The sequence below is a fragment of the Nannobrachium achirus genome, assembly GCF_963921795.1.
Source record: "Nannobrachium achirus genome assembly, chromosome: 16".
Classification (NCBI taxonomy): Eukaryota; Metazoa; Chordata; class Actinopteri; order Myctophiformes; family Myctophidae; genus Nannobrachium; species Nannobrachium achirus.
In genome coordinates, this window is record NC_137823.1 from 43,280,457 (window position 1) to 43,299,666 (window position 19,210).

At 44.5% G+C, this 19,210-nt stretch overlaps 1 long non-coding RNA gene across 1 annotated transcript; it reads right to left on the reverse strand.

The window, feature by feature from the left end:
- Positions 1 to 5,334: 5,334 nt before the first annotated feature.
- Positions 5,335 to 7,136, reverse strand: LOC308300174. Its single transcript, XR_013962811.1, has 3 exons — positions 6,513 to 7,136; positions 5,620 to 5,684; positions 5,335 to 5,525 (listed from the first exon to the last, which is right to left on the reverse strand). It is a non-coding gene; the product is annotated as an uncharacterized lncRNA (long non-coding RNA).
- Positions 7,137 to 19,210: the final 12,074 nt, after the last annotated feature.

A 19,210-nucleotide genomic window follows, 5' to 3' on the forward strand; every position in this document is an offset into this window, starting at 1 on the left:
CACACACACACACACACACACACACACACACACACACACACACACTTGAACACATTTGGTCCGCACACATGAACACGGAAATGTTCCAAACTAGAGAGAATAAAATTCATGAAAATAACAACACGCTCACATCGCATCAGCACACTGAAATGATACTGTGAAGACGAACGAGAAAACATTGTTATGATGCTTAATTACAAAACAGAGGAACGTGGAGGCTTGGGAAAAGGATCGATCTACGTGAAGCGAGGCGAGAAAGAGCAGTTTGCCTCTGCAACGCAGACACGCTCGTTTCTCAAATTCACTGTGCTTTGTTGCCGCAACAAAAGCTTTAAGTACACCCCAAGAAATGCAGAGATAACAGATTACTGTCTGTCTGTATGCATTGTTCCCTCCTCTATCAAACTCTACATTGTAGCAGTCCTATATCATATCTCTAGTGTAGACATTCGGCTTCTAGAGGGTTTAATGTTCCACTCCTGCTTCTATCACTTCAGCTACTGTAGGTGTATTTGATTTATATATATTTTTTCGTCTTGCACCAAGCATGATAGGGGAAAAAAAATCCTTATCTTTACGTTGGCTTTTGGGTCTCTCTCTCTCTCTCTCTCCCTCTCTCTCTCTCTCTCTCTCTCACTCTCTCTGTAGTTTGGAAAACATTATTTATTTATTTATTTTATCAGAAGAAGTATATTTGTCAGGAAGATATCAAAGGGCGCAGCAAAGGCTTTTTGGTGTATTGATTTGGGTTACACCAAACCCTGCAGGTTATTGCACCATCTCTTAGCATCTTAGTCATCTAGGCTGTAACCAAAATGAAAGCCAACCTCCAGAACCAACTCTTAGGAATTGCATGGACAAGAACATCACTTCTGAATCACGCTTGGCATCTGAGTAGAACACTATAATGGAAGACCTGAACATAGATGTGATAACATTTGATATCAGTATAATGTAAAGCCCCCTGTGTGTATGCATGGCAACCATTTAAGATGTGAGACATGGCTTCAACTATCTGAATCCATGAGCCATTTTAGTTAAAAATGTTAATTAAAAAAATATATATATGAAAAGGTGCTGTAGTTTGGCCAATGCTGCTTGTAGCACACATGAACACGAACGTGCACGCACACACGCACGCACGCACACACACACACACACACACACATACTTGTTTTTGCTACATCGTGGGACAATCAGACAACAGCGTCCCTCCTGGGGACCCCCCTTTCTAGACATGCTACAGCTCTGAAAAAAATCAGGCATGACCAGAAAAAAATCAGGAACAAGTTTCTGACTTTAAATTATCAAAATTCAATACTTTTTCTCCCAGATCTGACTGGGTCGTCCCACGTGGGGACGTCAGATACAACCATCTTCGTGGGGACACCATAACACACTTTCAGATATGTCTTCCTGGGGACACCATAACACACTTTCAGATGTCTTCCTGGGGACACCATAACACACTTTCAGATGTCTTCCTGGGGACACCATAACACACTTTCAGATATGTCTTCCTGGGGACACCATAACACACTTTCAGATTAATGTCTTCCTGAGGACACCAGGGAGGTCAGGGAGCTGCGTTTTAGAGTTTGGAGATCATGTCACGAAGTTGGGCCACTGACAGAGAAAGCTGTCTTGCCCAGCTCTGTCTGAGTATGAGGAAGCTTGAGTCTAATAATTGATCATGGTCACTATTGGTTCAACCCCCATAAACAAGTACCAGAGTATCCAGATCAGTTATTCACCCTGACAGACTGCAGAGATAGACTGTGTTGGTCTTGGGACCGCCACAAAGCATGATGAAGGTCAGATCAAATCACTAACTTAGTCATGTGCCGCTGTATTAAAATGGCAACTTACTGACTCGTCGAGCAACACTGGACTGGACTGGACAAAAAGGTTTGTCCATTTCAGAATGAACTACCAGTAGAAAACTTGCTCAGTAAAGCACAGACCAGACAGAGAGTGAAGTTGTCAGTTTGCTTGTATCAAACAATCATTCATTCATGATTCATTATGGTACAGTACCCACAGACAAGTTAATGAGTTATACTTAGTAATGATTCAAGGTAGATATTTCTGCCATCAGGTTGAGGTTGAGACACTCAGCTACACTAGGAACATGCCTACAGGAAGAAATACAAAAAATGTGGGAAGACAGCACAAAAGACTTGTGTACTGTTGCGATAGAAGGCTAGAGAATGGATTACAACCACCCTATGGACTGCAAGCATTGTACACTGATAAACATTTTAAATTGGTCCAATTGATTATCTTTCGGCAACCTGTTGCGAGTCGGTTTTCGAGTTGACTCAATTTTGAAGTTCAAAACATTGACAGAATGAAACACTCTTCGTTGACTTATTCGTTGACAGAACGAAAAACTCTTTGCTGGCTTAAAGTTCAGCCAATTGCAATTTAATTTTTTTACATTGAGTGAACGACATACTCTGTTGACTTATATTCAGCCAATTGAAACAAATTATTTATCGTCACTTGTGTAATATGTTCATTCAACTAGGACTGGTTATTTAGCCATTAAAACTATTTATTTTACATTAAGAAATAATTGAGACAATTTATATAAATTTACATTTATTTATATAAAATTATAAACATTTATATTTTTTGCATTTTCTGCATGTGCCAGTAACAATGTTCAATATCTTCACAATAATTAAACTAGGTAAACCATAAATTCAGTGCAGGTGTTTCTCAAGTCTCTGTGGTTCTCAAACATTTTCATTTGAGGATCCCAAATTAAAATTAAGCCATTACAAACTTACTTGTACAAAAATATAATCAACAAAGGCAGCAATAAATTGCACTGTAATTAACCTCAAAACAGCATGAATGCGTCAAACAAATAATAAGTACACCTTTGATTTCATGGTTTGGTTCCATGGCCTTGCCCCTTATGCAGAAACAGACATTTTAAAATGAACATCACTTTAAAATGTGTTTTGAAATGGTCAAATAAATCAAATGCCTTTGAAGTTTAGGCATTGGGGGTAAGGCAATATGCAACCTATAAAGCTCTCAGTATCTGAGACTCCAAACAGCACATCCATTACAAAAAATAAATAAAACAAGAGAAAATCCAAAAATAGCAGCTACAATCTCACTACGCGCAGCCTGTGACATGTTGTGAGCTTGTAGACTTTCTATTTTCTGGGAAGACATTTAGTTTAAACCTAAACAGGATGTCTAGAACTTTAAGTGTATAAGTATCATTGTATCTGTCCACTAAAACCATGTCCAGTTCTTCATATTTTTGGTTTACAGGTACCACCATTTATTTTTCAAAATTTACAAAAATATTGAGCTTTTATTTTAAGTAATCAAATTCCAACTGTATGTAGACCGGCACAGACGAGTGATGATACTCTAAGGACTGCAGTTTTTTGCTTTGGGAAGATGATCCAAATGTTATGACCGCTCAGGTAAATCAACGCCAAACAAACCTAGACCTGAGACATTCAGTCATTCAGTTCAATGTCGATGTCTGAGATTCATTTTCAAAACATCAGGTCCAAAACATTGTCTCCTCCAATACTGAGAAAATTTGGTTCTCAGTGTCTGAACGCGTGCTGAAGATTTTCCAGCATCCAGATCAGGGCCGGCTGAAGGATGAAATGACTAAGGGGGCTTTTGAAAATTGTGAGGGGGCAAGTTAACCCCCCCCCCCCCCCGCCCCCCCGCCCGCCCGCCCGCCCGGTGCGCATGAGTCGGGCTCATGCCAGCTACCATCAGCATCATGCCAGTCATTCATATGAACAACTCCTCTGCTGTGTACCCACTAAACTATACCAAACTGTCTGTAATCCATGCCTGGTGTTTCACTGTTTACTGAACATTATAGTTAATTTGGTTAACAACACAATAGCTGATATAAATAATAAAACGGAGTGCCATTAAATAGCATTTAAGTGTACAATCTGCCAACTGTGAGTAATGTATTCAATCAATCAATCAATCAGCTATATAATATGCAATGTGTTCACTTTCTCTCACTGAGAGAGTTGCAACATTTATTTTCTGTGAGGGAAACAAGTGAACACTGAACAGGTCTATGAAAACAAGCCCAAAAGACCCTTTAGCTCTATTACATCAGCTAGTTTCAGAATTAATCTTGAAAGCAATGCCAAATAAGCAACTACACAGGAAAACAAAATCAAAGTCTCTTATAATAAGCAAACCTGGCAACAAGACAGGAAAACAAGACCAAAGTCGCTTATAATAAAAAACATATATATATCTATCTTTTTTTTTTTTTCTAAAGATATACTGTACCGGTAGGTCTACCAGAGATCGTGCTAGTATTTTAAACTGCTGGTCAGCGTGACCTGGCACGATTACAATCTACCAGACATCTAATAAAAAGACCTTTCATAGATATCTGTATGCATTAATGACAACCAGGTCCGTATAAAAGCAGCCTTACACAACCATAAGCATTATGTTTTGGATTGAACTGTCTGAACATAATGCATATAGGCTATACTCAAATGTTAGGACCAACTTGCACAAATACTGTATATTAATTACTGTACCCACATTACCATTTGCGCATTGGCGTGACATGTTAAGGTAATACATTAGGATAGGTACTCACAAGTTATATTGTGGATACAAGCAGTGGATGCTGTCCCAGCGTCTGGTTTAATAGGACAGGAGAGCCTTTTGGGGAAGTTGACATAATTGCTCCTCATATATATATTCCATTCAAGGTAACGTTTAACGTGTCCAGCTGTCCACCGTGTTTCATCTGACTGGATGCGACAGACCAGTGTTGCGTCCATGTTTGTTGTTGTCATCTTAAAATGAGCGTGCATTGTTGTTAATTAGTGGTTGAACAACTTGCCAACTTTACTCACAAGTGCCCTCTCGTTTGAAAGGGTCTGTGATGTATTCTAACTAATAACAACTTGTTTTGACAGTCCATCCATTTATAGTACATATACTGTACAAATAAACCGCGCGCCTGAGTGCACCGAACGCTGTGCAGCGTCACACAGTGTGATAGAGGGGGGTTCCATTGAGGGGGGCTTCCGATGGACGGTCAATTGCATTGACCATCATTTGGACTGAGATTTACCGGCAGTCGGAGTCCCCCCTGGCCACAGGAACTAGGCAGCACCAGCGCGTTAGCGAAAGGGGGCTCCAATGTGAGAGGGGGTTTCTGATGGACGCATTGACCGTCATTTAGAATATAAACTGAGGGGGCCTAACATGCAACTCGGGGGGCAAAGCCCCCTGAGGCCCCCCCATGGAGCCGGGCCCGATCCAGATACAGGAACAGCTTTGCACAGTCTCAAAGAAGTACTTCCAACCTGGAGGATATTCTGTGGAGAGCATTATGGACAAACACAGCGAAGGCACTTCGAACATCTGGATGGCCGGCGACGACCACTTCATCCTCCAGCTTTCAGCAGAGTCTGGGCCTCCTTGAAACGCCACGATCTCCAGGATACCCATACGGACGCCACTGGTGTGCCTGTCCACATAGTCTCTCTCTAGATTGGAGCACATAAAAAAATGAACATTAAGAAATATCCCCTAATGACAATGAGAGATGTGTTTTTCTTGATGCCTGAAATGTTGATTTACCTTGATCATTTTCGCAAACTGCAGACGTGTGAGCGCCACCGTCTGTGCCTGGCTCGAACTGTGGTCTACATAAAAAGAACACAAGTTAAAGATTAGGAACATAGGACATGTATGTCAGCGAGCATGCTTTACTTGTGCCACAACAAATTTCCATTGAGATTTCCAAAACTTTATATTAGTGGCATGTTATATGGTCTACCTGCACAGCCTTTGTGATCCGATCTACCTTTTGGGCACCCCTGCACTATACTGTATACCGATATCTGATATTTTGAGTCCAGCCTTACTAGGTTAGCACCTTTACTATAAGTTTCAGGGGCAGCGTAATGCATCCGTGTGTGTCCGTGGCATGGGTTAGCGCAGTGCTTCTCAAAGTGGATTTCAGGGACTCTAGGGTAGGGGTCTTCAACCTTTTCAGTCCAAGTTCCCCTGAGAGAGAGATGAAGCAGGGACCCCCAGATTCCATATAGTTTCATCGTTTGACAGCACAATCATCAGTGTATTTTGGATTCATGTCAATTTGTGTTATCAGATATTTAACCACTTGAACCGTCAATACTTAATAAACTTGACCTTTCACGCTGTATTTAGTGTGCTCCTTTTCCCCTCTACACCAAACCTCTTTGCCGAAAATAGCCGATCTACAAGCTTGTAGGTCTGCTATTTTTGGCTAAAGTTCTCTGAATATGAACATTAGAGTTCAAGTGGTTACTAGGTTCTAGAGAGACCCTGGAATTTCTTTATGGGAGTCTAAATTGACCCTGGCTTACATGTCTGTAACTTTGACAGTGTACAAATATGTGTACGCTGTCAAAGTTAAGGGGAGACCTTCAAATTTCAAAGTTTAGAGTACCACTGTGTTCGTGCGTGCATGTGTGTGCGAGACATCACACCTGGGTTGGGCACGGTGAGGAGCACGGTGGTCCTCCTCCACCACCTCCGTCAGCTGGAGGCTGATGTCCAGCGTGTCCGTGCAGTTCACCCTGCCCCGCTGGGTGTAGTCCTCGCCCACCAGGCCCCCGTCCACCACCCGGCACAGCCCTGGCTGCTGTCATCTCCGCCACCGCCGCCTCCCCAGGGCCAGCCGAGGTCTAGCTTCTCCATGGTGACCTGGTAGACGGTGCCGTTGTGCTCGTGGTTACAACTGATGGTCGCTCGGCCTGGCCACCAGCTCTGTGTCGGCCTCGATCAGCTCCGACGCCGGGGTTTCTGCGGTGTCAACCGCTGGTGCCTCGTCCGTACACACAGATGAGGAGAAAGAGGGAGATAACAAGATGCATTAAAATCTTAAAGGTTTTGAGTTGGAATTCAGAGTTGGATCAAAGATCTAGAACAAAGTTAGGGCTGGCCATCTTCCTGATTGTGGAGACGTGTGGTTGATCACAGACTACTTCCTTTTGTCTGAGGGAGAAGGTAGAAGGAAATATTGTACATTCTACTCCAATACATTTGTGAGACAGCTTTAATTATTTGACAATGGCCAAGTTAACATGCTGCATACTAATTGATGCTTTAGTATTAACCTCACAATGTCATAATATATAAATATTAACATAGCTTATACATACCGTCTAAGAGTCCTCGCAGTGACCAGAGAAACAGGTATTCCAAGGCAGATAGATTACTACGGTGGGAGAATCTGGCATGACCTATTAGAGTAAAAAGAATGACAATAGCACACATCGCTGAATTAATGACATTTTCATTACATCCCATCACTAAACAGCAGTGGAGGAAATATTGTACTTTCTACTCAGCTACAACAGTTAACATGCAGCTTTAGTTAGCTGCAAATTGCAACTCTAGATTGTTTTAATATCTTGAATCTAGTTGCAACATACTATTGGCAGCCCATGAATCCAAACAGAATAGTGGCTTCCTGCATTATGTGCAATTAGAAACATGCAGTGCATGTGGTATGCAGGACCATTGATTTCCCACTTCAAACTCCCAACACTTCAGAAAAAAAGAAGAAGAAAATCACCTGCATGGAATTTCTTGACAGAAATTAACTCATAACATCTCTACAAAGGATTTTACCAAACAAACACTGTAGATAGAGAATAATTCAATGATAATTCAAGCTTTCTATAGCCTATTGCTGAAATGTTGGTGAGTTTAATGTTGTTTATTACAATCAGACTTTTCTGTTTGGATGTATGGGCTGTTCAATGGTTGATGTTGCAACAGTCTAAACAGCTAGAGCAGCTTTCATGTCAAGACCCCCAAATTAGCCCACGGACCCCCATTTGAAAAGATGCCATGATTTTCATGGCTCTAGCAGTGCTTCTCAGCCATTTTGATTTCAAGGACCCCCAGTTTAAATTGCACTAGGCTACGGACCCCCATTTAATGGAATTTCTATACCAGACCCCAACATGTATTGTAAAATCAACATTTATTTAACTCAGTGTACAAAATGGAACTCATAAGGGTCCATTTGGTTCCATTTCTACCCTCTCAGAGGTAAATAAGGGTCCATCTCTACACTCAGTTACATACGATAGCTTTAAGGGTCCATTTGGTTACATTTGTACACAGTTACATACCCATAAGGGTCCATTTGATTACATTTGTATGCTTTGAGTTACAGACCCAAGTAGTGAAAACAGCCGATCTACAAGCTCACAACGCGGCACCGAGTGCCGCGCTGCGAGCTTGTAGATCTGCTATTTTTGAAAAATCGTGAAAATTAGAATTTTGACCCGATTCTATAAGTGTCTTTTGAAACCTTCTAAGGTTTTTTGAAAAACCTGTGTTTCTATGTCAGCCATCGTCAAAGAAAAGGTCCTTTTCACTTCACCTGGAGCTCAGTTAAGCCCGTATCATAGTCGGGTCCGCGGTGGAAGGCTTTACACCGCGGTGTAGTCTTTTCAAGTCTTTTTGAGTCATGAAACTACAACGTTACATCATTCCTCACGGTGGAGAGCTTTACACCGTGAGTCCCAACACATCTCTCTGTTTTTACTATCAGACAGACAGGCTCTACACCCCGTTCACTGATTGGTCAATCTAGACTAGTCAGTCACGGTGAATAGGACTCCACCGTGGCGTACTATGATGGCCTGCACTTATTTTCTGACTTGAGGTGGAAAGCTTTCCACCTCAAATTTGCGGTGGATAGCTCTCCACCGTACACTCTGATACAGGCTTTAGTCGGTTCTTGAGAGACTACCATGTCAGTGGTTCTCTAACCTTTTCATGTCAAGGACCCCCAAACTGATATTTATTTGGCCACGGACCCCCGTCTCAAAATATGTAGTTCCAGGGACCACCCAGAGGCAAATTTTGAGTTACAAACGTTTGCTTTGAAAATACATATATTCAAAGATTAGCACACATTTTCACGACTTTTCCAAAAATAGCAGATCTACAAGCTTGCAGCGCGGCACCGAGTGCCGCGCTGTGAGCTTGTATATCTGCTATTTTTCACTGGTTAAAGCATTCAATAACTCTAGGCCTGAATGGGTTAAACAGGGGTCTTCAAAGTTTTCAGGCCAGGGACCCCTTCGCTCTGAGAGAGATGAAGCAAGCTCACAAGAACTATATAAAAGAGAAAAGATCAATTATGTTTAGATCAAATAGGCTAGCAAAAATAATAGATCTACAACCACATAACACATTGTACAAATGGAACCAAATGAACCCTAAGTCTCATGATGAGAGGTTAAATGTACTCAGAGTAGGGGAGACATTGGAATTCTAAAGTTTGTGAAACACTGCCTTAACAGAGCCCAACACAGCGTGAAGATACCAGGTTTGATTTACCAGTAGGCATTCTCTCTGTCTGTCTGTCTGTCTGTCTGTCTGTCTGTCTGTCTGTCTGTCTGTCTGTCTGTCTGTCTGTCTGTCTATCTGTCTGCTTGGTTCCATGTGTACAATACACTGTCAGAGTTAAGGAGTCAAGGACCTTCAAATTTGACAGCTTGAGAAACACTAATCTATAATAACCTTTGGCACATGTCATGTACCACTGGTGCTACTTGGGCCCCCCCTAGTGGTTTATTTATTGATTAATTGAAGAATCTATTGGAAGGAAAAGGAAGTTTCATGACAATACTGTTCACTGGTACAAGGTCAAGAGAACCACTGCACTAGACCGTTTCAGAAAGGCCTATCTTGTTTTATTAATCCTTATCTTTTTCAACAACCTGGTATTAAAAGAGCATAAAGAAATATCTTGTGTATATCCTCCTTATTAGGATTATAAAGATCTGTGCTAATATGTCTGCATATGAAACTAAGTGTCAAATTATGTGACAACAATGCATCTCAGGCTTTTTTATGGAGTACATTCAAAGATTTGCACACATTTTCACGACTTTTCCAAAAATAGCAGATCTACAAGCTCACAGCGTGGCACCGAGTGCCGCGCTGCGAGCTTGTAGATCTGCTATTTTTGAAAAATCGTGAAAATTAGAATTTTGACCCGATTCTATAAGTGTCTTTTGAAACCTTCTAAGGTTTTTTGAAAAACCTATGTTTCTATGTCAGCAATCTGGCCAGTCATTGTCAAAGAAAAGGTCCTTTTCACTTCACTGGAGCTCAGTTAGTCTGTTCTTGAGAGACTACTATGTCAGTGGTTCTCATAATACCCCCAAAATGATATTTATTTGACCACGGACCCCCATCTCAAAATATCTAGTTCCAGGGACCACCCAGAAGCAATATTTGAGTTACAAATGTTCGCTTTGAAAATAAATATATTCAAAGATTTGCACACATTTTCACGACTTTTTCAAAAATAGCAGATCTACAAGCTCACAGCGCTGCACTCGGTGCCACGCTGTGAGCTTGTATATCTGCTATTTTTCTTCTGCTATTATATTTAAAGCATAAAATATTGCGTCATATTGTGTTCAGGCCTAAATGGGTTAACTGAAAACCAATGTCAATTATATCAGCAATCTGTCAATTGCATAGTAATCATGTATTAAAGCTATTCAAAATGGATAGAATCTTGATTTATTTTTTAACATAAATGTAAAAAATTCAAATACATTTTTAATCTTTTTTTTTTTTTTTTTTTTTTTCACGGACCCCCTGCAGTACCTCCGCGGACCCCCTAGGGATCGCGGACCCCCTGTTGAAGACCCCTGGCCTAACTATCAAACACTATCAATCATCCTAGCCTTGACACCAGACTCCATTTATTCAACCCCAAATTCATGCTAATTACAAAGCTGGCAGGACAAGTCACCCCACGAAGTAGCAAAAACAAACACACACACACAACATTGCAAAACACACCACAGCCCAGTTTTAGTGTGAGTTCTCCACACATCCAGCTGCTTACTGCCCATCCCCGTCTCAGCTAATCAACGAAATCAGATTCAGCTGGTGTCAATGAGCGAGTGCGCTGCGCTGCACTGCACTCGCCAGTGCAGTGGCGTCAGTTCAGCAAAAGCTAAGGTATGGCAACATGACTGTTGTCTGGTCTTTTACGTGAAGGCACGCATGCAACACACCAGTCATGTTGCCAAACTATTAGCTACATGCACGATGGATTTATAAGTACATTTTATTATTTCCCCCTGTAATCAAGGTATGGTACCATACCCATGTGTGCCTCTGTAGCCTACTGCTCTGTGCCTCAATGATCGCATGATGTCGCATCCATCAGCTATGCTCTCTGTCTTGCAGTGTTGCAGATAGACAGGACATTCTTTCCGACTTTATATTATATATAGATTAACATCACTGTGTTACAAACAAATATACCAAATCGTTTGAAAGATTACCTTATGCTGTGTAGACTCTTCTCCTGCCTTCCTCCATGAGACTACTTCCTTGTTGTGGAAATGCACTGCTGAATGCTGCGCGTAGATTGGCTAAAGTGGCACGTGATAGGCAGCACGCCATATGATTGGCTATAGGAGTGTGAAAGCAGCGCTAACACACTGATCTGCAGTTGCATTGGTTTGGTCAATGGGGGGAGGTAGAGGGAGATTCAGTAAACACTCCTTAAACACTCTTTTCATGTTTTTCTATCTTTGTGGGGACTTTTCTAAAAAACCGTGTGGAGCTCAACAGGCATGTCAGCAATGCTTACTCTCGATTTAAACGATAAACGGTGTGGGGACCCGCTTTTGGGTCCCCACACCGTTTTGGGTCCCCTGTAGGTGACTGTGTTGTCAGATGCCTGTCCCCACGAAGTAGCAAAAACAAACACACACACACACACACACACACACACACACACACACACACACACACACACACACACACACACACACACACACATACACACAGTGAGAAATAATAGCTTCCTGTCCTGAGGAGGGAATATCGATTGAGGCCGGCTGCGTACAGAATATCGATTTACACATTTAGAGTTTGACTGGACCCGTGTCGGCCATTTGGCTGTCATTAGTAGCAAAATGGTCATAATTTATGACATAACCTCGTCCCAGGAGACATCAAACAGACCGTTATGTCAATATAGAGGAGACAGGAGGTCGAGTGTTTGATGATGCTATTCAGCTTTGTTCAATTAAAAATAGAAAAACTCATGTCTCATTTCACAAGAGTTCAAAATGTATACAAGGAAGTGGGGAGATGAGGCTGTATGGCAGTATTTGAGATGAATCCACTCAGTTCAAAGAGTAATGTTATGCAAAACTTTAGAATTGATACTCTGCCCCCACCCTCTTTGTGTACCTTTCGACACGCTTTCTCACATTCACTCACACTCACATGCTCGTTGGGAGTGTCAATTAAGCACTGAGATGTCTAGTAATTAATTATCAGGTGATTAACAGATTGTCAAACAATGTACAACTATGTAATCTTTTGATATGCACTAATGGACTTTAAACAGTTAGTCACACAAGCACGCTCGCACGCACAGACACATGCATGCACACACACAGACAGACAGACACATGCGTGCACACACAGTCAGTTAATAATAAAACAACATTAGAAAGGAGATGAGACATAAATACTCCATAGGCCTTTCATTATTTGTAAATCATTGATGAGAGAGAGAAATGATTATGAGTGATGGAAAGAGGGATGAATATGGAGGGTGAGGTGCTGAGACGGGGAGGTCAGTACAGGAAAGAACGGGAAGTAAAGCGGGGAAATCTCGCTCTTTCGAACGACCGTCATTTCGACAAAGGAGCGTCGGGAGGGTTAGCGACTCACCCCACGGAGGTTAGGTTAAGGTGAAGAGCTATCACCTCACCGTGGTGTAGTTTTCTAGCTACAGTATCACCTAAAAATGTATAACAAAGCCTATGTGATATATAGAAAACTACACCGTGGTGAGGTGATAGCTCTTCACCTTGGACTATGATAGAGGCTTTAGGGTAAGTGTTAGAGTTGGGTGTCAAACAGGTGACAGGTAGTAACAGCGAAACGCGTTTGGGGATTCCAGATTTAGATGTTCTCCTACGCAGGTATACAAGAGTATGCTTTTGGTTCATCTACATTGTTGCAGCAAAAACAACAATAACAAAGAGACAACAAAGAGAACTATGTGTAGTACACACCCGCATGCACGCACGCACACACACACACACACACAGACAGTTACCCTGAATTAATCTGCTGCGGACTTGAGGCATGGAGAAGCCGCTGGAGGCAGTCTATTAAATCCAATGTTATTCAGCTCTCCATTTGGATTAAGGAGCACAGGGATGGAGATTAAAGAATGCAGTGGACACATTACAATGCACACACTAACCCGCTCTGTAGCTCTTAAGTCACCTCTGTTCCTGTACAAAGCAGCCAGCATACGGTATTATGTGTTGTGGTGTCATAATACCTCATAGGAGTTTTATCACATGAGTAGAGAACAACAACACACTTTCACTGTGTTTTCATTTGAATATTGTATGCATTTAAACACACCTTTGCATAATAACAATAGGCAATAGTTTAATATATATTCATGTATAGCCTATGGGTGCTAGATTGAATTAGATATAGATTATGAAATAGTTCATGTCAAATGTACATTGTGCTTTTTGATCAAATTATGTACATTTATTACAATAGATTAAAGTGAAATATTCAAATTCAATATATTGTAAATGTTTTCAAAGTGCCTTCCTGCTGTAAGAGACAATATTTATGCTAAAACCCACCTGCTGGTGCCCTAGCTGTTTGAGGGGAGCTGATCCTTTGTAGAGTATTCAGTTTGGTCTCCTATAGCACATTCACTAGCAAAGACCACACCATCAAACAGAGAACCAGTTGAGTTGCATTTATTGAACATAGTGGCATGGAAACATTGTGACATGGAAACATTGTGACATGGGAATGCATTGGGAAAGAGCAACGCCTTGGTGACTGAAGGCGCGGTGCCTTAGGAAGGCGGATGATGAATAATGGAATGAATGATGGAGTGAGTACTGAATGAATACTGGAGTGAATGCTGGGGTGAATACTGGGGTGAATACTGGAGTGAATACTGGAGTGAATACTGGAATGAATACTGGAATGAATACTGGAACGAATACTGGAATGAATAATGGAATGAATACTGGAATGAGTAATGGAATGAATACTGGAATGAATACTGGAATGAATAATGGAATTAACGGTATAGAGCGGGGTGTAGAAGGGCGGTACTGAGTGGAGCGGAGAGGGCGGGGAAGCGGAGTGCTCGGGGCACGGGGCGGGGGGGGCGGAGTGCTCGGGGCACGAGCCCTGGGTGGTCTGGCTCTGGGGCTCTGATTTGCTTGCTGCTGGGCCCGAACAGAGTCCCCAAAAGGAGCCACAATTAACGGACGAGCGCGGAGTGAGCTTGGCGGAGGTCGTGGGCATTGGAGCGGGTGTAAGTGTGGTAAGCGGAAGACGACCATCGACCGAGAATCTGGATGATGTGTTCGGGATACCTTGCCGGGATGCTGTGGACGCTGCACCTATGCGAAAGGAGTGGCCGGAAAGTGCTCGGCTGCGTAGCCGGCCTTAGTTAGGATTGGTGGAGGTGGCGATGGAACCAGGTCCGAGTGATAACGGTGCCGGTTTCAGAAATGAATAGTGGATCGGAAGGTGAAGCGTTTTGGGACCGGCGGGTATGGAGGTGGCGCACGAGTGGCTCGTGGGGACTGAGGGGTGAATTTAGCTTAAAAGGGTAAATGGGAGTCGATGCTCCGTATTGGTCCGTTTTACTGTGCCTGAGCGTGTAAATGGGGAGTGAGGAGGAACGGCCTTGTTAATGATATCTACGGTGGTTTGGTTGTCTGAGTGGATGAGGACGGAGCGGCTGGTCCATTCTGAACCCCAAAGGGAAGCCGCTACAACGACGGGATAAGCTCATACATGGCGGAGGAATGGTGGGGGTCGCACTGGGGATCTGGCGTCTCTTTCGGCCATTCGTCCGTGAACCAGTGCCCACGGTAGTAGCCTCCGTAGCCTACGGAGGGTGCGGCATCAGTGAATAGTGCTCCGTTAATCAGCTGCTTGAGGGTTTGGTGGGGTTGTGGGGGCATGCGATACGGGAATGGGCTCCGCCGCAAAAGGAGCACACGTGCAACAATTTACATGCGGACGAGTTACAGCCTATGTCGTTATAATTGTTGCACAACATTTTTGACCCGGCGAAGAGCACGGGGCGGCCTCGACGGTCCCTGTCCTGGGAGGAGGCTGGGAAGGTGGTGGGACGTTGGGTTGGGGACCTAGCTGGGCTGGTCATGGGCTGTGGGAGTTGTGTGTGGGTCTGTGGTACCTGGTGGGACGATGGCCGGGTGAATGAAGTGGGGGCTGTGGGGCGGGAGGTGGCGAGGACGCAAGCAGAGGTGGGGTGGGCCGGGCAGCTGCACAGTTCGCAGGCGATGGCGGTTCTGCCGGCAAAGAGCCGGCAGTACAACTCGGAGTCCAGCACACCCCAGTAGGTCAGCTGGTTCGACTGCTGGAGTCGAGCTGCCGCCGTCGCTGCGAACTGCCTGTGATAGTGGTAGAAAAGGGGGCCCGAGAAGCGAATGGCTAGGTCCATGATTATTTGCAAATAATCGTCCAGCTCCTGCCTGCGGTAGGGGAAAATAGAACAAATGACATTCCGGTAGATGGAGAAGGCCAGGACGAACTCTGTGGGGGAGAGAATGGTGGGGTTAGTGGAGGAGTTGAGGTCGCGGAGGGTGAAAGACACCCCTCCGCAGTCTACGGTCCTGGCCTGGTGGGAAAAAGCAGAGGGTTTAATTAAGGCAGCTAGGTCCACGTCCGTACCCTGGAGGATCTGGAGGCGAAGTGTGTTTGAAACCGGCATCGGGTTGGCGGCGATGGCTGAAGGAGGTACGGGTGCGGGCAGGGCTGTGGAGAGGGAAAAAGAGTATTGAGGTATGGGGGTATGGACGTGGGCCTGGGCTATGGGTTGGTAGGATGGGGGGGGAGGGGGGGCCGTTTGGAACTGCGGGTTGAAGTGAACGGCCTGATTGGTCATGGCAAGGGGGTGGAGGATGGGTAGTAGGGCCTGAGCTTGAGGCAGTGTGAACTGGTTAACCGTGGAGGGGGGAGGGGGGGCGGTTTGGGCCTGGGGTTGAGGAAATGTGAACTGGCTAACCATGGAGGGGGGAGGGGGGGCGGTTTGGGCCTGGGGTTGAGGAAATCTGAACTGATTAACCATGGGGGGGGAGGGGGGGGGCGGTTTGGGCCTGGGCTAGAGGAAGTGCCTGGGCTTGAGGAACCATGGAGGGGGGAGGGGGGGGCGGTTTGGCTCTGAGTTGTTTGAAACGTGGCCTGGTTGTGAGTGGGGGGGGGAGGGGGGGGTGCTTGTGTTTGGGGCGGGTGGAATGGCGGCTTGGTTGGCCTGGGGGGGGGGAGGGGGAATGGTGGATGAGTGAGCAGGGGTTTGAGCTTGTGCAGACCCCTGTGCATACATATTAAGTAAGTGAAGCAGAGGGTAAGAATACGTGGATGGGGATACGGGATCTGGTGTTAACGTGGTGTTAGTGTTTACAATGGGGGAGGATGAATGATTCGTTTTACGAGCAGCTTTTCTAGGGGGGGGGGGGCGGGTGGCGGAGCGTGACAGGGTTTCCCTGGGGCTTCCCTCTGACGCGCCTATGGGTCTCGTGTCATCAGCGTGCGACGGACCAGGCGAGGAGGGAGCTTGCATAGCAGTACAATACAAATCAAAAAGGACGGACTTGGTTGCGGTGCGGGGAAATACTACTTTGCAATAAGTCAGGGATTTCTGTAAACCAGCTACGGTCCAATCATTAATAGAAAGGGAAGAAGTGACTGACCTGGAGCATGGAACAGAGGTGGCGGAGCGGGTTCGAGTGTATGGACCGAGAACGGTGGCGGCGGTGGGGCGGTGAGTAGAACGGTGGGATGAGGCGGGCGGGGATGGTGTGGAATGGTGGCTCCTTGCTGGGGTGGTTCTCGGCCCGTGGTGTAGTTCCGCTGGGGTGGGGGCGAGGGATGATGGCGGCGTGGCGGTGGTGGAAGCGGTTGTCGTGGTTGTTGTGGCGGTGGTGGCTGTGGCTGTGGCTCTTTGCCTGTTGAGGAAACGCCTGAGATCCGCTGTTGGTGGGATTTCGTCCTCAGAAGCGAGCAATTCCATAGCTTCGTCGGCGTCCATGATTGGAAGTTAGGTATGATGTCGATTAGGACAAGTTGTCGATTAAGACGAGAAGGTTTTTGTACTTGCGTACGGGTGCGTGTCTCTCGGTAATGCGAGAAACTGAGCATGAATGCTGCGGGCACGGCCGGGTTTAAATACGGCGCTTGATTGCTTGGTAGGAGGAGATAAGGGAGGAGTTGTTATCAGTGAGATCTGAGGCAGGTGAGGTAGGGAGGAGAAAGGTAGGTTAGATTGGAGGCGTTAGAGAAGGGAGGAGATAGTTCTCCGGTGTGGTCTGTACTCCTGAACTTTTGTTGTCCCAACAGCATTTATAACACACACCTAATACTGCATGTTGTCTCTCATCCACAACAACCTAATATGTGTAAATGCTGTATGTTACACATCATTAGTTTATGACAGCCGACATGTTATGTATAAGTGTGTTACTGTAACATGTAACATGATTAAGGAAATGTATTGTTGTATTGTTCGTTTTGTCGTCAACAATATACTGTACTGTAGCCTATATACTGTACGTACAAATGTTGTATTTAATGAGCCTATACTATGACAAACTTTTATTTTCTTACTTGGGCTTCATTGTATTACATGGGAAAAGCATTGAAAGCTGAATTTGCTGAACAGTTCAACAGAACAATCAGAGATTGTAATCTGCTGTGAAAATGACATGATGTCTTTGTGCTGAGAGGTGGAAAGGCTTGTTTAACAGCAGGTTGCTGTGTCGGCGAGGTACAGCGGCGACAATCACGAGGAAGCCCGGAAAACAGAGCTTGCAAATGGAAAGAGCAAAGAACAAATCAATCCAAATCTACAGTATAGAACGCAGGGCTGACATCCTAATTCATTCTAGAAAACTATAGCATGCTAGAACGTGAGCTGGAAAACAATTACAATTTATTTCTCTTGTTGCAAAATAAAATAATATAGTGAATAACAAAACACACGCAGAGGGTATTCCTTACATCATCTGCAAGCATGGGAGTTTCACTCAGAAAGAGAGAGTAGAATATTAAGAGGCAACGAGGAAGAGGAGCACAGAGATTGAGAGAGATTGAAGGAATGAGGAACTGTATTTATTTAATCTATAATTCTTGCCCTCAGGCACTCTCTTTTAACTGAGCCTCACCAATCATTTTCATTATCTGCCATCACTCTGCTCATGCAGTCAACACCACCAACCATGTTCATTTACATTTACATGTACTTCTAGGTACTCAGAAAGACTAGGAGATGGAGGGAGAGAGAGAGAGAGAGAGAGAGAGAGAGAGAGATGGAGGCACAAAATGAAAGGAACGGATGGAGAGGAAGTGGGAATGAAAATGATTAAGAGAATGGGGGAACAGGATAAGGGTTGAAAGCAAAATAGGACGCCGGAAAGCCAAGGAGATTTCATGGAGGAAATCAAAGTGAACAATCAGAGCTCTGGGCTTCCCTCAGCGCTTCAGAGGACCATCATCATGTATGAATAAATAGAAAGACGTGACATCACAGACTGGCATGATTAAAAAGACCCCCCCATCCCCCCTCCTCCTCCTCCTCCTCACTGCTGACAAGACATCTGGGAGAACCAACTCATTAACATCAGGCTGCCGGCCTTCCCTTCTAGGCCCCCAAATGTCTGGGCTCTGATGCGTGGCCTACATCTGGCCTACATCTTGGAAGTTTGTTCTATGGGCTCTGAAGCGTGGCCTACATCTGGCCAACATCATCAAGAATGTATGGCTGCAGGGGTGGAGTCACCTCTCTCAGCAGATCTTTCTTGTCAGACCTCTCGTCTCAGGTACAACGGCAAGTCTACAGGGTCAACTTTGGCTCGCCTGCCTTTTTGGCGCTGCACATCCGGCGGTTTATTGAACACGGAAACTAACATTCCCAAAAAGAGGAATTTTCTGCAATAATAACGCCATACCCGTCTCAACATCATGGCACAAGGCGCCCAAAGTTTGTTGTACGCCCAGGGTCACATTGGCCAACACTCTAAAAACTGCTGGGTCAAAAACAACTCAACTTGGGTCATTTTTGATCCAACTCACGGGTCAAATAGGGACCAAT